The 17,461-nt window shown below is 37.3% G+C and overlaps 1 protein-coding gene across 3 annotated transcripts in view; it reads left to right on the plus strand.

The window, feature by feature from the left end:
* The window catches only part of ARHGAP32 (Rho GTPase activating protein 32), a 273,441-nt gene that overhangs the window by 20,406 nt on the left and 235,574 nt on the right, over positions 1-17,461 (plus strand). Inside the window, exon 2 of one of the 3 annotated variants that reach the window (XM_068554525.1) lies at positions 11,591-11,870. The exons of the other annotated variants lie outside the window; for them this stretch is intronic. The gene's annotated coding sequence lies outside the window, so the exon portion shown is untranslated. The remainder of the gene's footprint in view (positions 1-11,590; positions 11,871-17,461) is intronic. 3 annotated transcript variants of the gene reach the window in all.

The following is a 17,461-nucleotide window of genomic DNA, read 5'->3' on the forward strand; positions in this document are numbered from 1 at the left end:
TCCTTCTGTATCCGGGTCACACTAATTCCTTAGCTTTCTTTTTTACATTGTTTAAAGGTTGGGCATTATTCAGTCAGTGAAACCTATAAATATTTGGCAAATGAATGAGTGGGTTAATAAGTCCACAGGAAAAGTGTTATTTTTTTGTGTGAGAAAGTAGGAATAATGGCATTTGCAGTAGTGTTTTTTTTCCTTTATCCCAAGGTGGTTAATAAAAATCTAGTAATATCTCTCAATATGAGAATACCATAAATGCAGTATCTCTTTTACAAATATAGAGTAGCTCGGCGTTTGAGTCTTGGTTGCATTAGCCAGTGTTCAAACTGGGCTCAGATAACAAGGTTTTATTTCAAGTCTGTTGTCCTTGGAAAGACTAAGGAATCAATACTAGTATTACCATTTCGGTGAAAAGCTGCCTCTGGCTTATGTTGTTGCATATCTCTCACCCATGATTAATAAAGCAGGAAGTTTGTATTTGAAACTAATGCACTGATTCACCATTGAGTAGTGTATGTGCTTTGAGGTAGTTCCTCTTTGCTATCAGTAATGCATTTGTGTATTTTTTTTGTATACTTTTGGGTAGTTCTCTTTCTGATTAGTGGTCAGCACCATGGTTTGGTTTATAGGTTATGATATATGTGGTCATATTGCTTAACCGGGGCCATTGGGATTGAGTCTCTGACTTTAGGAGGAGCTTTGTCTCTGTGAGTGGTAAGAGTTAAGGTGGGAAAAATGAGTATGGTAGTTATGATAACTCTTCTAAATGTCTTTATGTATTATGTATGTCTTTATGTCTTTATATATTAAAATCCTGATTTACCAGAAGTTTAACATAAATTCTTAACTTATTGCTACTTGGAGAATTTTGTTCATCACACTCTTATGGAAAGTTACTTAGGAGGTTTAGCCTTGAGTCTTGATTTATCAGCTACTGTTATGAAATATAACAATTTTTAAAAATAAATGTATTTATTTTATTTTATTTATTTCTGGCTGTGTTGGGTCTTCATTGCTGCGTGCGGGTTTTCTCTCGTTCCGGCGAGCGAGGGCTACTCTTCATTGTGGTGCACGGGCCTCTCATTGCGGTGTCTTCTCTTGTTGCGGAGCACGGGCTCTAGGCGCGTGGGTTTCAGTAGTTGTGGCACGCGGGCTCAGTAGTCATGGCTCGCGGGCTCTAGAGCGCAGGCTCAGTAGTTGTGACGCAAGGGCTTAGTTGCTCTGCGGCATGTGGGATCTTTCCAGACCAAGGCTCGAACCCGTGTTCCTGGCATTGGCAGGCGGATTCTTAACCACTGCGCCACGAGGGAAGCCGGAAATATAACAATTTGCTGGCAGAAGTTTTTCAGACTCTTGTTAGGCCTGTTTAAATTGCCTAAGATGAGCACGGCCTCCAAATGTTTGTTATCCTGGAGACCAGCTCCTCTGGAGGCAGAGATGTAGCGCGGAGAAGACTGTGGCTGAGACCCGAAGGAAGGGAGGTGAAGAGTGGGCGCTAGGAGACGGGCGGGCCTGAAAAGAGAGCAGAGGAGGTACAGACAGCTGCAGATGAGAGCCTCTCAGATCCCAGCTAAAGGAAACAGGAGAAACTGGAGGCATCCTGTAGAGGAGAAAATCCTTAAATGTTTTGAAGATTACAAAAAATTAAATTCAGCTTCCTTGGGTTAATTGATGTATATCTTTTATTCAGTTTTGCTTTGTTTTAAAGTCTTTCCTGTGATATGTATTGAACTTAGTTTAAACTTTAATGTGATAGTTGTTTAAGAGAGAACAAGCAAACCTTTGCACAAAATAGAGAATATATTTGACAGACTGCTCGAAAATTGCGACGTAACATTTAGTGAATTGAATATTCCCCTTTAAAAATCTTCCAGTAAATGTATTGTTACTGATTTGGATGAATATAATTTTTTGAATAGTGTACTTTATTTTATTAAAATGGATGGTTTATTCAGGGGAAGGATAAAGAGGAGGACTAAAGAATATGGGAAATACTGGTTGAATATAGCATTATTCACATCTGTTAAATCGAGAGGACATGTTTGAGTTCTGATAACTGTATTTCAGCAGAAAAGTGCCATGTTACTTTATGAGATGGCAGAGGCTAACTAAAGTTAATTTGGTTGAATGGTGAATAATGCTTTAGGTCAGAAAAGGGCAGAATGAGAATTCACTGTTCATTCTGAAAAAATTTGTCAGGAAATAAATAGTATCTTTAGAATTTAAGAAGTTCTGTTTTGTTTTTTTTTTTTTTTTTTCAGATTCGTTATTACTACATCTAAGAACTGGGTATTTTAGAAAACGTCATTCAACTTTTTTGTAATTTCCGGTTTAAAAGATTAAAATTGAAATATGAAAGGAAAACAATCTGGACATTGAGCTTTAGCTGCTAGCTGGAGAAATGGTGGGTGTGCCTGGCCTTGTGATGTTACAGGGCCTGAACTTTTAGATTTCTTCCTGTGGGAAATAGTGTGAAAAATGCTTTGGAAAAATAGTTGCCAGAGTTGTACCACAGAACATTGCCTCTAGTGCCATGAGCCACAGACTTGTAAATTGCTAGATTAAAAAAATATATCCAGTATTAGTAAAGACATCAAGTACTCATCATAGCTATGGCAGAGATTTCTCATTGCCTATCTGATATCCATTTCCCTATGTTTCCTTTCTAATAGAACTTAAAGTTTTGCTAGAAGCAGAAGTAGGCCTAGCTAAAAAAACTATACATTTCTTAGCCTCCTTTCCAGCCCGAGCAGCCACGTAACATAGTTCCGGTCAGTGAGATGTAGGCAGAAATTTCTGGATGAAGTTCTTTTGAAAGCCCTTTTACCTGTTTTTTTTTCCTCCTGCGTAGAAATCAGACCATGCCTGGGGCTAGACCAGTATTCTAGAGGCCTTTAGAGGAAAGCCAGGAGATTTACAGAGATCTTCCCCCATGTATTCCTGAGCTGCCAAACCAGTGTCAGCAAGTGCCTCTGTGCACTTCCATTTGATGAGAAGAGTAAACCCCTGTCTTGCTTAAACCAGTATAATTTAGGCTTCCTGTTACATGCATCAGAACATTATTCCTAACTGATATAATTATTTACATGCCCGTTATGATCTGCTTCCTGGAGATTTGGAATCGTCTCATTATAATTTAACAAGGGATTTTATCTAACTTCAAATCCGGAAGACCTTGGGAGTTTTGGAATTATTTCTGTCTTTTAGACTTGATTGGACCAGCTGGATATCCAGCTGGATGGATATTGGTTACCAAGGAGGTCTGAGGAAATGTGAGGAAGTATTCATAAATAGTCTAGCATCTCCCACTGTCACTTCATCCTCTCTTTCATTTTAGTTCCTGGCTTCATCTGGCTACATAATCTATAGTGAAACTATTGGAGCTCCCTCTGAATGGAGAGGATTTCAGGTAGTTATAGCACAGTCAGGAATCTGACTGATGACCTGATCTCCCTCCATACCAAGGTTAACTGTGGAGACCGTTTCCCTTTTAAAAAAAAACTTATTCAGGTGTAATGTACATACGGGGAAAGTACACAGATCATACATGTACAACCTTATGACTTTTCACAAACTGAACATATCTGTGTAACCAGCATCTTGATCAAGAAACAAAGAAGTTCCTCTGTTGCCCTCGTGGATTATCAGTGTCCTTCTAACAGCATACATTAGTTTTTACCTGTATTTGTATTGTATATACATGGAATCATACAGAATGTACTCTTTTGTGTCTGGCTTCTTTTGCTCAGCATTTCTGTGAGATTTGTCCATATTGTTATATATAATTATAGGTCATTCATTCTCATTGCTGTGTAGCATTCCATTGTGTGACTATATCCCAGCTTATTTATCTCATCAACTGTTGGTGGGCACTTGGGGTGTTTCCAGTCTTGACTTATGAATACTGCTGCTAAGAACATTCTTTTGGTGAACATATGTAAGTATTCTGTTGGGTATGTACTTTGGAATGGAATTGCTGGATCATAGGGTATCAGTGCTGAGAGTTTTAGCTCCTCTGCCTTCTCATTAGCACTTGATTTGTCATTGCTTTTAACCTAGTCTTTCGGGTGGGTGTGTATTTTGTGAAGTGCCTGTTTGTCTTTTGCCCATGTTCTATTGAGTTGTAGGTCTTTTCTTACTGTTTGTGGGACTCCTTTTTATATTCTGGATACTAGTCCTTTGTCAGATATTTGTATTGTGAATACCTTTTCCTATTCTGTGATTTGCTCTTTCACTCTTTAATTGTCTTTTGAGGAATAGGTCTTTATATAATCCAATTTATCAGATTTTCTTTTATGGTTAGTGCTTTTTGGGTAATGTTAAAAAGTATCTTTGCCTACTCCAACGTCACAAAGGTGATGATCTATATTTTCTTCTAAAAACTTCATTATTTTACCTCTTATATGTAGATCTTCCCTCCATCTAGAATTGACTTTTGTCTAGATATGAGGGAGGGGTCACAAAACATTTTTCTCCATATGGTTATGTAGTGGAGTCAGCACCATTTGTTAAAAAGATTATCCTTTCTCCTCCACTACAGCGTTAGGTTTGTCGTAAATCAGGTAACCAGATGTGTGGCTTGTTTCTGGACACGATTCTATTCTGTTCCATCAGTCAGTTTTTCTACCCTTGTGCAAGTAGCATACTGTTTTAATTATTATAGCTTTATAATGGGTTTTGTTAACTGTTAGTGTTAAGTTCTTTACCATCTTTGTTTTTCTTTAAAATGGCCTTAGCTAACTGGTGATTGTCAGCCGGTTATGTGGAGTTAATATTCATTCTGTATGCCTTCCACCCTCTACCATACACATCCCTCAACCAGCTGACTGAAATACTGGCTTAATCTACTTAGCTGTCAAGAGAACCCAGTAAGGACCTCTAACCTCTTAGTGGATTTTCAGATTTATTGAGTAAACAGAAAACAATTTTTTTTCTGTTTATTGAGTAAACAGAAAATGTGATGAATTAAATTATTCATCACATTTAAACTCAGTGCTCACTTTTAGCATAAATCACTGCTGTGTGCAGTAATCAAATATTTAGTTCAAATGTGTATATTTAATTGCACTGAGGCTTAATTTTCTCATTTGTAAGTAATCAGCTGTTTTGTTTATTATGACCAACTCTGTAGATACTGTGTTTGGGATTTTTGAAGCAAAAAGATGAAACAGGAATAGTAAAATAAAAATAAGACGAATCCATCTGGAAGACTGAATCATCTGTGCCTGACATTTAAAGGCGGTGATCTTTGTTAGTCACAATGTGATATTGTCAGTTGGAAGAGATTTCTCCTCAGTATCCTGCCTTCTTTTCCCCTTCCATTTCATGTTGAATCAATTGGGGGAAATCATAAGTTTTTAAACTAAAATATTAGTTATTTTTCTTCAAAATGAGTCATTCATAACTTATTTTCTTTGGGGGCTGGAGAATGGGAAGGAGTCAGGGAAGTAGGGGCCTTCTGGTGACAGTGACTGTGCATTTCACGTTCCCATGTGACACACGTCATCATGTATGGTACGTCAGAGTTGGCCCTTGAACAGTGCAGGTGTGAACTGTGTGGGTCCACTTACATGTGGATATTTTCCAGTAGTAAGTACTACAGCACTACGTGGTCTGTGATTGGTTGAATCTGCGGATGCGGGGGTGGGAGGCGCCTATAAATTATATGCTGATTAACCCTTGCATTGTTCAAGGTCCAGCTGTATTTAAAATTGAGATTGTCTTGAGAAATTGAAAATATATGATTTATTATAGTATCTTTGGGGAACTTTCTTTCTAGTTTTTAAACTCGGGGGCCAGACGATCAGAGATCTGTATACATGTGTGCTGCATGAGTTTTTAATTCCTCTCTCAATTAATAAATGGTGAGTTACAAGGGTTCATGTTTGCTTCAGAAGTTGGAATTGAACTGAATGTGAGTTAGGCACATAAGGCTCTAACCCCACCTATTTGCTTTTAATTACAAATAAAGAATATACCATTTCATTTATAATGTAATTTTAATATAATTAAGCTTGAATAGTTAAAAGTTGCATAATTATATTCTGCATGAGTTAGAATAACTAACCAATCCAAATCTGCTCAGATCCCTGGCAGCAGTCCATTTGTACAACCATGTGGTAGGCAGTTCTCCTGTGTTAGCAGGTCTGATACAGATTTTTGCCTAAAGATCTCAGTGGCAGCATTTTTGAACAGGTACTTACTGAGTGCATATTGATTTTCAAATACTTTGTAAGCTCTGGCAATACAAAGATGAGCAAAATAGGTGTGTTACCTGCCATCACAGAAGTTTCCAGCTAGAGTTGTATAACTCTGGGTTATAATGCGGTGTGCTTGCCTACTGGTAACAAGAAATAATTTTTTCCAGCTTTATTGAGATATAATTGACATATAATATTGTGTAAGTTTAATGTGATGATTTGACGCACATATATATTGCAAAATGTTTACCACGTAAGGTTTGTTAACACATCCTTCACCTCTCAAAATTACATTTTTGTTGTTGTTATGGTGAGAATATTTAAGATCTACTCTCTTAGCAACTTGCAAGTATACAGTGCGATATTGTTGACTGGAGTCAGCATGCTGCACATTAGATCCTCAGAACTAACTCATCTTGTAACTGGAAGTTTGTACCGTTTGACTAACATCTCCCCATTTCCTCTACCCCGCAGCCCCTGGCAACCACCAATCTACTCTGTTTTTATGAGTAAGTGATTTTTGATTGCCCTGTGAGTATTCAGGCCTTCTGCTCCAGTTAAGTATAAAGTTTCTAGGACAATATATTAGTATCAGACTTTTACATATTGTGGACTATTTTTCCTCAACATGTAATTAGTTAATAGTGTGTAACGTAGCTGGATTTAGCCGTTTGCACTCTGTGCAGAGCATATTCTGTCTGAAAATATTAAGGCTCTGTTTCTGAGTGCTTCTGGAAACAGGCACTCAAAAATTAACGTGCACTGCATGTTCTTCATGTATCACGTTTCCTTATCTACTGTTCTTTTTGCTTGGATTGGGAAATAATGAGAATGTGTATACTTACCTATCCATAGACTGTGGCCATATTTGGTATCAAGAGTATGTCCTTATTCATAGATAAGATCTGTCTCCATATATCACAAGTTCCTGTTTAAGAAGCAAAGTGAGGTAATGAACAGGGAGAGGGATGGATCCCTATCTGACAAAATTTAGGTGGCCACTCCCTAGGTGTCCAGGAGTAGGAGGGCAAGATTAGGACCAGTCTTCTTCAAAGGTATGTAGGTTTGGTGCCCCTTCCTTTCCTTGTTGTCTTCCAAAGATCCTCCCTCTGTCTTCTTAACTTACCCTCTGGCTCTCCAGTTCCTTCCCCCAAAGCACACCTGGATTTAATTTATCTATGTAGTTCTACTTTTACATCTTTTAAACCAATGTCAAGTTTGTCTGCCTCTTGCCATCTCCACTGCTACATCTGATAGATATTCTCTTTCAGTTATTGCAACAGCCTCCTTACTGCTCTCTCTGCCGAAAACTTTTCCATTCCAGCTCATTCTTCCTTCATTTTGGAGCCAGAATAATTTTACTGAGATGCCCCTATGGGTATTCAGGGAGTTCCCCTAGGTGCTTTTCCCTGGTTGGGCTTAGAGTTTGGCCTAGCGAGAGGCTAAAGCATGCTGTGTAGAGGGAGTAGCGTTTACAAAGCTTTGATACTTTAACTGATGGCAGCATCATTACATCAAGTAGACAGCCTCCAAGAAAGACTGCAGTTCTTTCAGACCTGATAGTCATTCACCTCTAGGCATGCTGGCAAAGTCAGTTGTATTACTTACTGGTGGTATAGCCTTACTTTAATTCAAGCACAAATACACTTGAACCTTGTTTCTCTTACACAGTTGGATTTGGAAGACCTGTTCTGCCATTTATATCTAAGAGCTTGTTCCTATTATTTTCCTGGAGTATTTGATTCACTCTACTGTGTTTGTTTGGTTAAGAAGAATAACTAATTTGCAATGGTGATCAATATTTTGCCCAGTTCAGCAAACATCTATGATGAGTTGGAATCCCCTGTCGAGGAGAGAAGTTGCCAGTTAAACTGTTAATGGAAAGCAGTGTATTAGCATAGACAGCATCCTGAAAATGCACAGGTACCATCTACTAATTAGCTGACCATTGTTGCCTCTTAACCAGTTTGGTGACTGTATATCCTAGGAGAGTTTGTTATTTTCCTCCATTGATAATCAAAGATTAGACATGACTACAGTTGAGAGTAAAGCTGTTAAGCTGGAAGTAGACCAGTTAGCGTAAGTGATGGTAAAGGTGTTAGAGAAGATAAAAGTAAACTGTAGTTGTAAAGGTAATGTCAGTTTAGAATTGCTCTGAAACTATAAATTATCTCCCTTTTCTGTGGTGGAGATGATACAAGGGTGAGGCATGTAATCACATTGGCGTGTTTGAGATAAATGTCCTTTGTTGTTGTCTTCAAACCCTCCATATTTTTTGCTCTATTTCTTCCATAATATTTTAGTTATAAATATGTGTAATTAATATATTGTTGATGTGTTTCATTCAGTAAGTTTCTGTCAAATATAATTTTAAAGTATAGTTGCATTTAAACATTGAGCTTAAGCAAATTAGATGTTTTCTGTGTTTTCATGAATACATTTACATGTATTCATATAGTCCACTTACTTTTAAAAGTTTACTGTTTTCTGCCATGTGTTTTTTACATTCAGAGGCACATTTTCTTCTTATTGAAACTGTTTCAAGATTTTGTGATGTAGGCTGGTGGAAAAATGATTCATTTGACAGTATTGTATTCTACAGTCAGGGTTATTGGAGTACATCATATTTCATTAAGGGAGAAAAGCTTGAGAAAAGGAGAGTCTGTAAACCAGATAAAAGTAACAGTGTCTGTTAACTTCATTATCTTATCACCATCACCTTGGGAGTTACTTAGTGGTGCCTCATCAAGATAGGACCAGTGTACTTATTGTCTACTGGTTTAGAATTCTCTTAACCAATATCTAAGAAATCACAACTTGCTGGTTTAAATTATAAGGTATTTTTTGGATCTAAGCCAAATTCAAAGATGGATTTTATAGCATTCAGTGTAATTTTTTAAAAAAATTTACATTTATTTATTTATTTTTGGCTGTGTTGGGTCTTCGTTGCTATGCGCAGGCTTTCTCTAGCTGCGGTGAGCAGGGGCTACTCTTCGTTGCAGTGCGCAGGCTTCTCATTGCGGTGGCTTCTCTTTGTTGCGGAGCATGGGCTCTAGGTGCATGGGCTTCAGTATTTGTGGCTTGTGGGCTCTAGAGCGCAGGCTCAGTAGTTGTGGCGCACGGGCTTCAGTATTTGTGGCTTGCGGGCTCTAGAGCGCAGGCTCAGTAGTTGTGGCTCATGGGCTTAGTTGCTCCGTGGGATGTGCGATCTTCCCGGACCAGGGCTCGAACCCGTGTCCCCTCCATTGGCAGACGAATTCTTAACCACTGCGCCACCAGGGAAGTCCCCAGTGTAATTTTTAAACATCTGTTGCTTGAGTAAATAATTCTTTAAAAGGCAAAAATAATGTAATGGAATTCATACACTGCTGTGGGTGTGTTAAATGGTGTGAGTTTTCTGAAGGGCAATTTAGGAATATGTATCAAGAGCCTTGAAGCGTTACCTTTGACCTAGTAATTCCACTTCGAGGATCTTAAAGATTTAACCAAAGATACTCATTGTAGTATTATATCTAATGATGAAAATTTGGTAAATCATAATGTCCAACAAAATATAGTTATGATATATCCATATAGAAGAATGTTACTTAGCCATTATAAACTTTATTACTTAAGACTATTTAATAACAAGGGAAAATCATGATATAAAAGTGAAAAAGGTATGAAGAACTCTATAAGAAGTTGAGCTCTATCAAACAAAAGCTAGCAGTTAAAAGCATGAGTCAGGGGACTTCCCTGGTGGTGCAGTGGTTAAGAATCCACCTGCCAGTGCAGGGGACATGGGTTCGAGCCCTGGTCTGGGAAGATCCCACATGCCGTGGAGCAACTAAGCCCATGTGCCACAACTACTGAGCCTGCACTCTAGAGCCCACGAGCCGCAACTGCTGAGCCCGTGTGCCGCAACTACTGAAGCCCGCGCGCCTAGAGCCCGTGCTCCGCCACAAGAGAAGCCACCGCAATGAGAAGCCTGCGCACTGCAATGAAGAGTAGCCCGTGCTCGCAGCAACTAGAGAAAGCCTGCGCACAGCAACGAAGACCCAACGCAGCGAAAAAATAAATAAATAAATAAAATAAATTAAAAAGCATGAGTCAGCCCTGTATATAAAAGATCTGGAAAGATCATCAAGCCACATAAGATGCAGAAAAGCAAGGTATAGAATAATACACACACATGCACAGAAAAATAAGATATTTATGAAAATACACTAAATGAACTATATTTATATTTGTATATAAGCATGTACAGGCATAAAGAAAAGTCTTTTTAGTAAAACTGTTAATAATGACTGGAACTGGAGATAAGAAAAGGCTTACTTTGACTCCTACTTGACTTTTAACAATGAGAGTGTATCCATGTATTAATTTGTAATTTAACGTAATAATAAAAAAAACCCTGAAACTTTTTTATTTTATGAAGAAAAAAATTCACTGAGATGTAAGCAGTAGTTATCTCTGGATGGTAGGAGTTCAGATAGTGCTTAATAGTCTTTGTATTTTTTTGTACTTCCCAGAATTTTGGCAATGAACAGGTATTATTTTTATAATCTGAAAAAGCAGGAAGATTTTTTAAAAAGCTGATATCACAGGTAATAGCGTGGTCTGGAGTAAGGATTGCTGTTATTCAGATCCTGGCATTCTAGAGCCTTGTGACCTTGGGGCTGGGGCAGGGGGAGCTGCTTTACTTTTTCTCACAGGATTTTTTGAAGATTAAATTAGGTATGACATATGTAGGTTAATTTTTATAGTGTCTGGCACGCATTTGGTGCTTAATGAACCTTAATTTCCTTCCTTCTTGTTTTTTCTCATTAATGACATAATAAACTCTTCAAAAGAGATGGAAAATACCATAAAGCTATTAACAAAAACACAAATGTATTCAATAATTAGACAGTTGAAGAGCTTACAGTGTGATAGTTTCAGAAATAATCCTGCTACAGTATACGAAGTGAGAATATTCCTTAGAGCAAAACAAAGAAGTATGGTATTTCACTTCTGATGGTAGGAAGAGGTGGGTATCAATCCTCACCGTTCTGTATGAACCAGTTGTTAGTCAGCAGTAACATGGTTGTCTAAGTATAGTTAAAAAAATTCTCCACAGGTTCAACCTGAATAGTTTTTTTAAAGCTTTGTTATAGATAAATTGCTGTTTTTATTCATCATAGCTGTCAATATTAAGAAATAAAATTAGGATATCAGGATAAGTCTTATGTTAGTAAATTAATATGTAAAATGAGATACCTTAATTTCAGAGGCTATATTTCAGTGACATAAGATAATTAGGGAAAATAGACATCAACGTAAAATTCTCAAAGCAGTTAACGATTGTATTCTTTGTACACATTTGTTAGACATACAGTAGAAAATACAGACATCTGCTTTTCCCTGTTTTGCAGAGGAGGTATCACAAGCTTAAAGAGGAAGATTGATTGATATCAGCTGGTGAGGTGGCAAAGTAGGATCTCATCCTAAATACATTGGACTTGAGAAGCACCAACATTGCTGTCTCTGGTATTGCTGCATCTGATGTTTTCATACAAGGAAGCAATTTTTAAAAACACGAATTCAAAAAGATACATGCACCCCAGTGTTCACAACAGCATTATGTATAATAGTCAAGGTACGGAAGAAACCCAAGTGTCCATCAACAGATGATGAATGGATAAAGAAGCTGTGGTATGTATATACAATGAAATACTACTCGGCCATAAAAAAGAATAAAATTCTGCCATTTGCAGCAACCCAGATGGACCTAGAGAGTATTATGCTTAGTGAAATAAGTCAGAGAAAGACAGATACTGTATGTTATCACTTATGTGTGGAATCTAAAAAATAAAACAAATGAATGTCTGTAACAAAACAAACAGACTCCCAGGTGTAGAAGACAAATTAGTGGTTACCGGTGGGGAGAGGGAAAAGGGGAGGGGCAAGATAGGGGTATGGGATTAAGAGGTACAAACTACTGTGTGTAAAATAGATGAGCAAAACAAAAAAAAAAATAGATGAGCAACAAGGATAGATTGTACAGCACAGGGAAATATAGCCATTATTTTATAATAACTAGGTGGAGTATAATCTATAAAAATACTGAATCATGGTGCTGTACACCTGAAACTAATATAATACTATAAATCAATTATACTTCAATACAAAAAAAGGAAACAATTTCTGTAAAGGGCTGAGAGGTTTGGATAGGTATCAACTGTTCCTGTTAGTTCATTTGTTTCCTTATTTAGTCATATTTCTCAAAGGAATACATTTGATATCATGTATAGCTGGCTATGTTTCTTCTTATAATCTCTCTCTTGAATCGCAACCCTTCAAGAATGCCACATAGTGAAAAACAGTTTGGGATAGATTTTCGTGTGGTAGAAAATGAGTGTGCTTTGGGAAACCACTCTGCTCATGTGACTCTGAGCCAGCAGCAGGGTCTCAGCTGGGAGCCTGCACTTATGGTTTGGCCTGAGCACCTCTTTTCTTGAGTATCTACTAGTAATAAAAATCTCAATATTAATGCCAATTCAGTGCTTTTTATAAATATGAAATCCTTTAGAATTGAGCCCTCTGAGTTTATTTCAACTCTGATATACATATTTTCCTTTATTCTGTATGATTTTTTTTTTCTAAAAAGCTAAAAAATATGTTGGAATATATTGTTCTTTCATACCCGTATCCGATTTTTTACCTTGTAGATTGGTCAGTGGTCAGTGTTTTTTTTTTATGTCTTAGTAGTGTCTTTATATTTTTAACCTTGTAGTTGTTTGACTCATTATAGGTTTTCTAGGAAATTTTTTGCTGTTTCTAATGAATTTCAGAATGGTTCTCTTTTGACTTTGTCCCTTATCTTAATGGCATCCTGTTATTTTCCGTATCTAATTTAGTGTATTCTTGTCATCCTTGCACTACAGCATTTGCTGTAAGAGGTAATCTGAGCGGCATTGTGTTACCCTTTTCTCTTGGTTGGCTAAATGACTGTGAGAGAGGCAGTGGACTCCAGGCTCCAGGAGGGCAGAGACCATGTCAGCTTTACTCACTGTGCACTGTGTCTTGCACAGCAGGTGGTACATAGTAGGCACACAGTACAGAAGTACACGAGGGTGTGTCTAAGCACGGATAGAGCAGAAGGAACCTTGGGGTCATAGGTCACTACAGCCTGAGTCATCAGCGTATTGTTGGGGGTGTGGAGCACAAGAAAATGAGGAGAGGGAAGATTCAGCCAGGATTTTAGAAGTATGTGGAGAAACGAGTAATAGTGATAACAGTACTTTTTTTTTTTTTTTTTAGCATTTTAACCTTTTTTTTAATTTTTGAATTTTATTTTATTTATTTTTTTATATAACAGGTTCTTATTAGTCATCCATTTTATACACATCAGTGTATACATGTCAATCCCAATCTCCCAATTCATCCCACCCCCCCATCACCCCCCCGCCGCTTTCCCCCATTGGTGCCATATGTTTGTTCTTTACATCTGTGTCTCTACTTCTGCCCTGCAAACCGGTTCATCTGCACCATTTTTCTAGGTTCCACATACATGCGTTAATATACGATATTTGTTTTTCTCTTTCTGACTTACTTCACTCTGTATGACAGTCTCTAGATCCATCCACGTCTCTACAAATGACCCAATTTCGTTCCTTTTTATGGCTCAGTAATATTCCATTGTATATATGTACTACATCTATCTTATCCATTCGTCTGTCGATGGGCATTTAGGTTGCTTCCATGACCTGGCTTATTGTAAATAGTGCTGCAATGAACATTGGGGTGCATGTGTCTTTTTGAATTACGGTTTTCTCTGGGTATATGCCCAGTAGTGGGATTGCTGGGTCATATGGTAATTCTATGTTTAGTTTTTTAAGGAACCTCCATACTGTTCTCCATAGTGGCTGTATCAATTTACATTCCCACCAACAGTGCAAGAGGGTTCCCTCTTCTCCACACCCTCTCCAGCATTTGTTGTTTGTAGATTTTCTGATGATGCCCATTCTAACTGGTGTGAGGTGATGCCTCATTGTAGTTTTGATTTGCATTTCTCTAATGATTAGTGATGTTGAGCATCTTTCATGTGCTTCTTGGCCATCTGTATGTCTTCTTTGGAGAAATGTCGATTTAGGTCTTCTGCCCATTTTTGGATTGGGTTGTTTGTTTTTTTAATATTGAGCTGCATGAGCTGTTTATATATTTTGGAGATTAATCCTTTGTCCGTTGATTCATTTGCATATATTTTCTCCCATTCTGAGGGTTGTCTTTTCGTCTTGTTTATGGTTTCCTTTGCTGTGCAAAAGCTTTGAAGTTTCATTAGGTCCCATTTGTTTATTTTTGTTTTTGCTTCCATTACTCTAGGAGGTGGATCAAAAAGATCTTGCTGTGATTTATGTCAAAGAGTGTTCTTCCTATGTTTTCCTCTAAGAGTTTTATAGTATCTGGGCTTACATGTAGGTCTCTAATCCATTTTGAGTTTATTTTTGTGTATGGTGTTAGGGAGTGTTCTAATTGCATTCTTTTACATGTAGCTGTCCAGTTTTCCCAGCACCACTTATTGAAGAGACTGTCTTTTCTCCATTGTATATCCTTGCCTCCTTTGTCATAGATTAGTTGACCATAGGTGTGTGGGTTTATCTCTGGGCTTTCTATCCTGTTCCATTGATCTATGTTTCTGTTTTTGTGCCAGTACCATATTGTCTTGATTACTGTAGCTTTGTAGTACAGTCTGAAGTCCGGGAGTCTGATTCCTCCAGCTCCGTTTTTTTCCCTCAAGACTGCTTTGGCTATTCAGGGTCTTCTGTGTCTCAATACAAATTTTAAGATGATTTGTTCTAGTTCCGTAAAAAATGCCATTGGTAGTTTGATAGGGATTGCATTGAATCTGTAGATTGCGTTGGGTAGTATAGTCATTTTCACAATATTGATTCCTCCAATCCAAGAACATGGTACATCTCTCCATCTGTTGGTATCATATGTAATTTCTTTCATCAGTGTCGTATAGTTTTCTGCATACAGGTCTTTTGTCTCCCTAGGTAGGTTTATTCCTAGGTATTTTATTCTTTTTGTTGCAGTGGTAAATGGGAGTGTTTCCATAATTTCTCTTTCAGATTTTTCATCATTAGTGTATAGGAATGCAAGAGATTTCTGTGCATTAATTTTGTATCCTGCAACTTTACCAAATTCACTGATTAGCTCTAGTAGTTTTCTGGTGGCATCTGTAGGATTCTCTATGTATAGTATCATGTCATCTGCAAACGGTGACAGTTTTTACTTCTTCTTTTCCGATTTGTATGCCTTTTATTTCTTTTTCTTCTCTGATTGCCATGGCTAGGACTTCCAAAACTATGTTGAATAATAGTGGTGAGAGTGGACATCCTTGTCTCGTTCCTGATCTTAGAGGAAATGCTTTCAGTTTTTCACCATTGAGAATGATGTCGTATATGGCCTTTATTATGTTGAGGTAGGTTCCCTCTATGCCCACTTTCTGGAGAGTTTTTATCATAAATAGGTGTTGAATTTTGTCAAAAGCTTTTTCTGCATCTATTGAGATGATCATATGGTTTTTATTCTTCAATTTGTTAATATGGTGTATCACGTTGATTGATTTGCATATATTGAAGAATCCTTGCATCCCTGGGATAAATCCCACTTGATCATGGTGTGTGATCCTTTTAATGTGTTGTTGGATTCTGTTTGCTAGTATTTTGTTGAGAATTTTTGCATCTATATTCATCAGTGATATTGGTCTGTAATTTTCTTTTTTTGTAGTATCTTTGTCTGGTTTTGGTATCAGGGTGATGGTGGCCTCATAGAATGTGTTTGGGAGTGTTCCTTCCTCTGCAATTTTTGGAAGAGTTTGAAAAGGATGGTGTTAGCTCTTCTCTAAATGTTTGATAGAATTCACCTGTGAAGCCATCTGGTCCTGGACTTTTGTTTGTTGGGAGATTTTTAATCACAGCTTCAATTTCATTACTTGTGATTGGTGTGTTCATATTTTCTATTTCTTCCTGGTTCAGTCTTGGAAGGTTATACCTTTCTAAGAATTTGTCCGTTTCTTCCAAGTTGTCCATTTTATTGGCATAGAGTTGCTGGTAGTAGTCTCTTAGGATGCTTTGTATTTCTGTGGTGTCTGTTGTAACTTCTCCTTTTTCATTTCTGATTTTATTGATTTGAGTCCTCTCCCTCTTTTTCTTGATGAGTCTGGCTAATGGCTTATCAATTTTGTTTATCTTCTCAAAGAACCAGCTTTTAATTTTATTGATCTTTGCTATTGTTTTCTTTGTTCCTATTTCATTTATTTCTGCTCTGCTCTCTATGATTTCTTTCCTTCTGCTAACTTTGGGTTTTGTTTGTTCTTCTTTCTCTAGTTCCTTTAGGTGTAAGGTTGGATTGTTTATTTAAGATTTTTCTTGTTTCTTGAGGTAGGGTTGTATAGCTATAAACTTCTCTCTTAGAACTGCTTTTGCTGCATCCCATAGGTTTTGGATCGTCGTGTGTTCATTGTCATTTGTCTCTAGGTATTTTTTGATTTCCTCTTTGATTTCTTCAGTGATCTCTTGGTTATTTAGTAACATATTGTTTAGCCTCCATGTGTTTGTGTTTTTTACGTTTTTTTCCCTGTAATTGATTTCTAATCTCATAGTGCTGTGGTCAGAAAAGATGCTTGATCTGATTTCAGTTTTCTTAAATTTACTGAGGCTTGATTTGTGACCCAAGATGTGATCTATCCTGGAGAATGTTCCGTGTGCACTTGAGAAGAAAGTGTAATCTGCTGTTTTTGGATGGAATGTCCTATAACTGTCAATTAAATCTATCTGGTCTATTGTGTCATTTAAAGCTTGTTTCCTTATTAATTTTATGTCTGGATGATCTATCCATTGGTGTAAGTGAGGTGTTAAAGTCCCCCACTGTTATTGTGTTCGTGTCGATTTCATCTTTTATTGCTGTTAGCAGTTTCCTTATGTATTGAGGTGCTCCTATGTTGGGTGTATATATATTTATAATTGTTATATCTTCTTCTTGGATTGATCCCTTGATCATTATGTAGTGTCCTTCCTTGTCTCTTGTAACATTCTTTATTTTAAAGTTTATTTTATCTGATATGAGTATTGCTACTCCAGCTTTCTTTTGATTTCCATTTGCATGGAATATCTTTTTCCCTCCCCTCACTTTCAGTCTGTATGTGTCCCTAGGTCTGAAGTGGGTCTCTTGTAGACAGCATGTATATGGGTCTTGTTTTTTTTTCTTTAATTTATTGCTTTACTTTTTTTTTTTTTTTA

This window comes from Eschrichtius robustus, chromosome 11 (genome assembly GCF_028021215.1).
Source record: "Eschrichtius robustus isolate mEscRob2 chromosome 11, mEscRob2.pri, whole genome shotgun sequence".
In the NCBI taxonomy this organism is placed as follows: Eukaryota; Metazoa; Chordata; class Mammalia; order Artiodactyla; family Eschrichtiidae; genus Eschrichtius; species Eschrichtius robustus.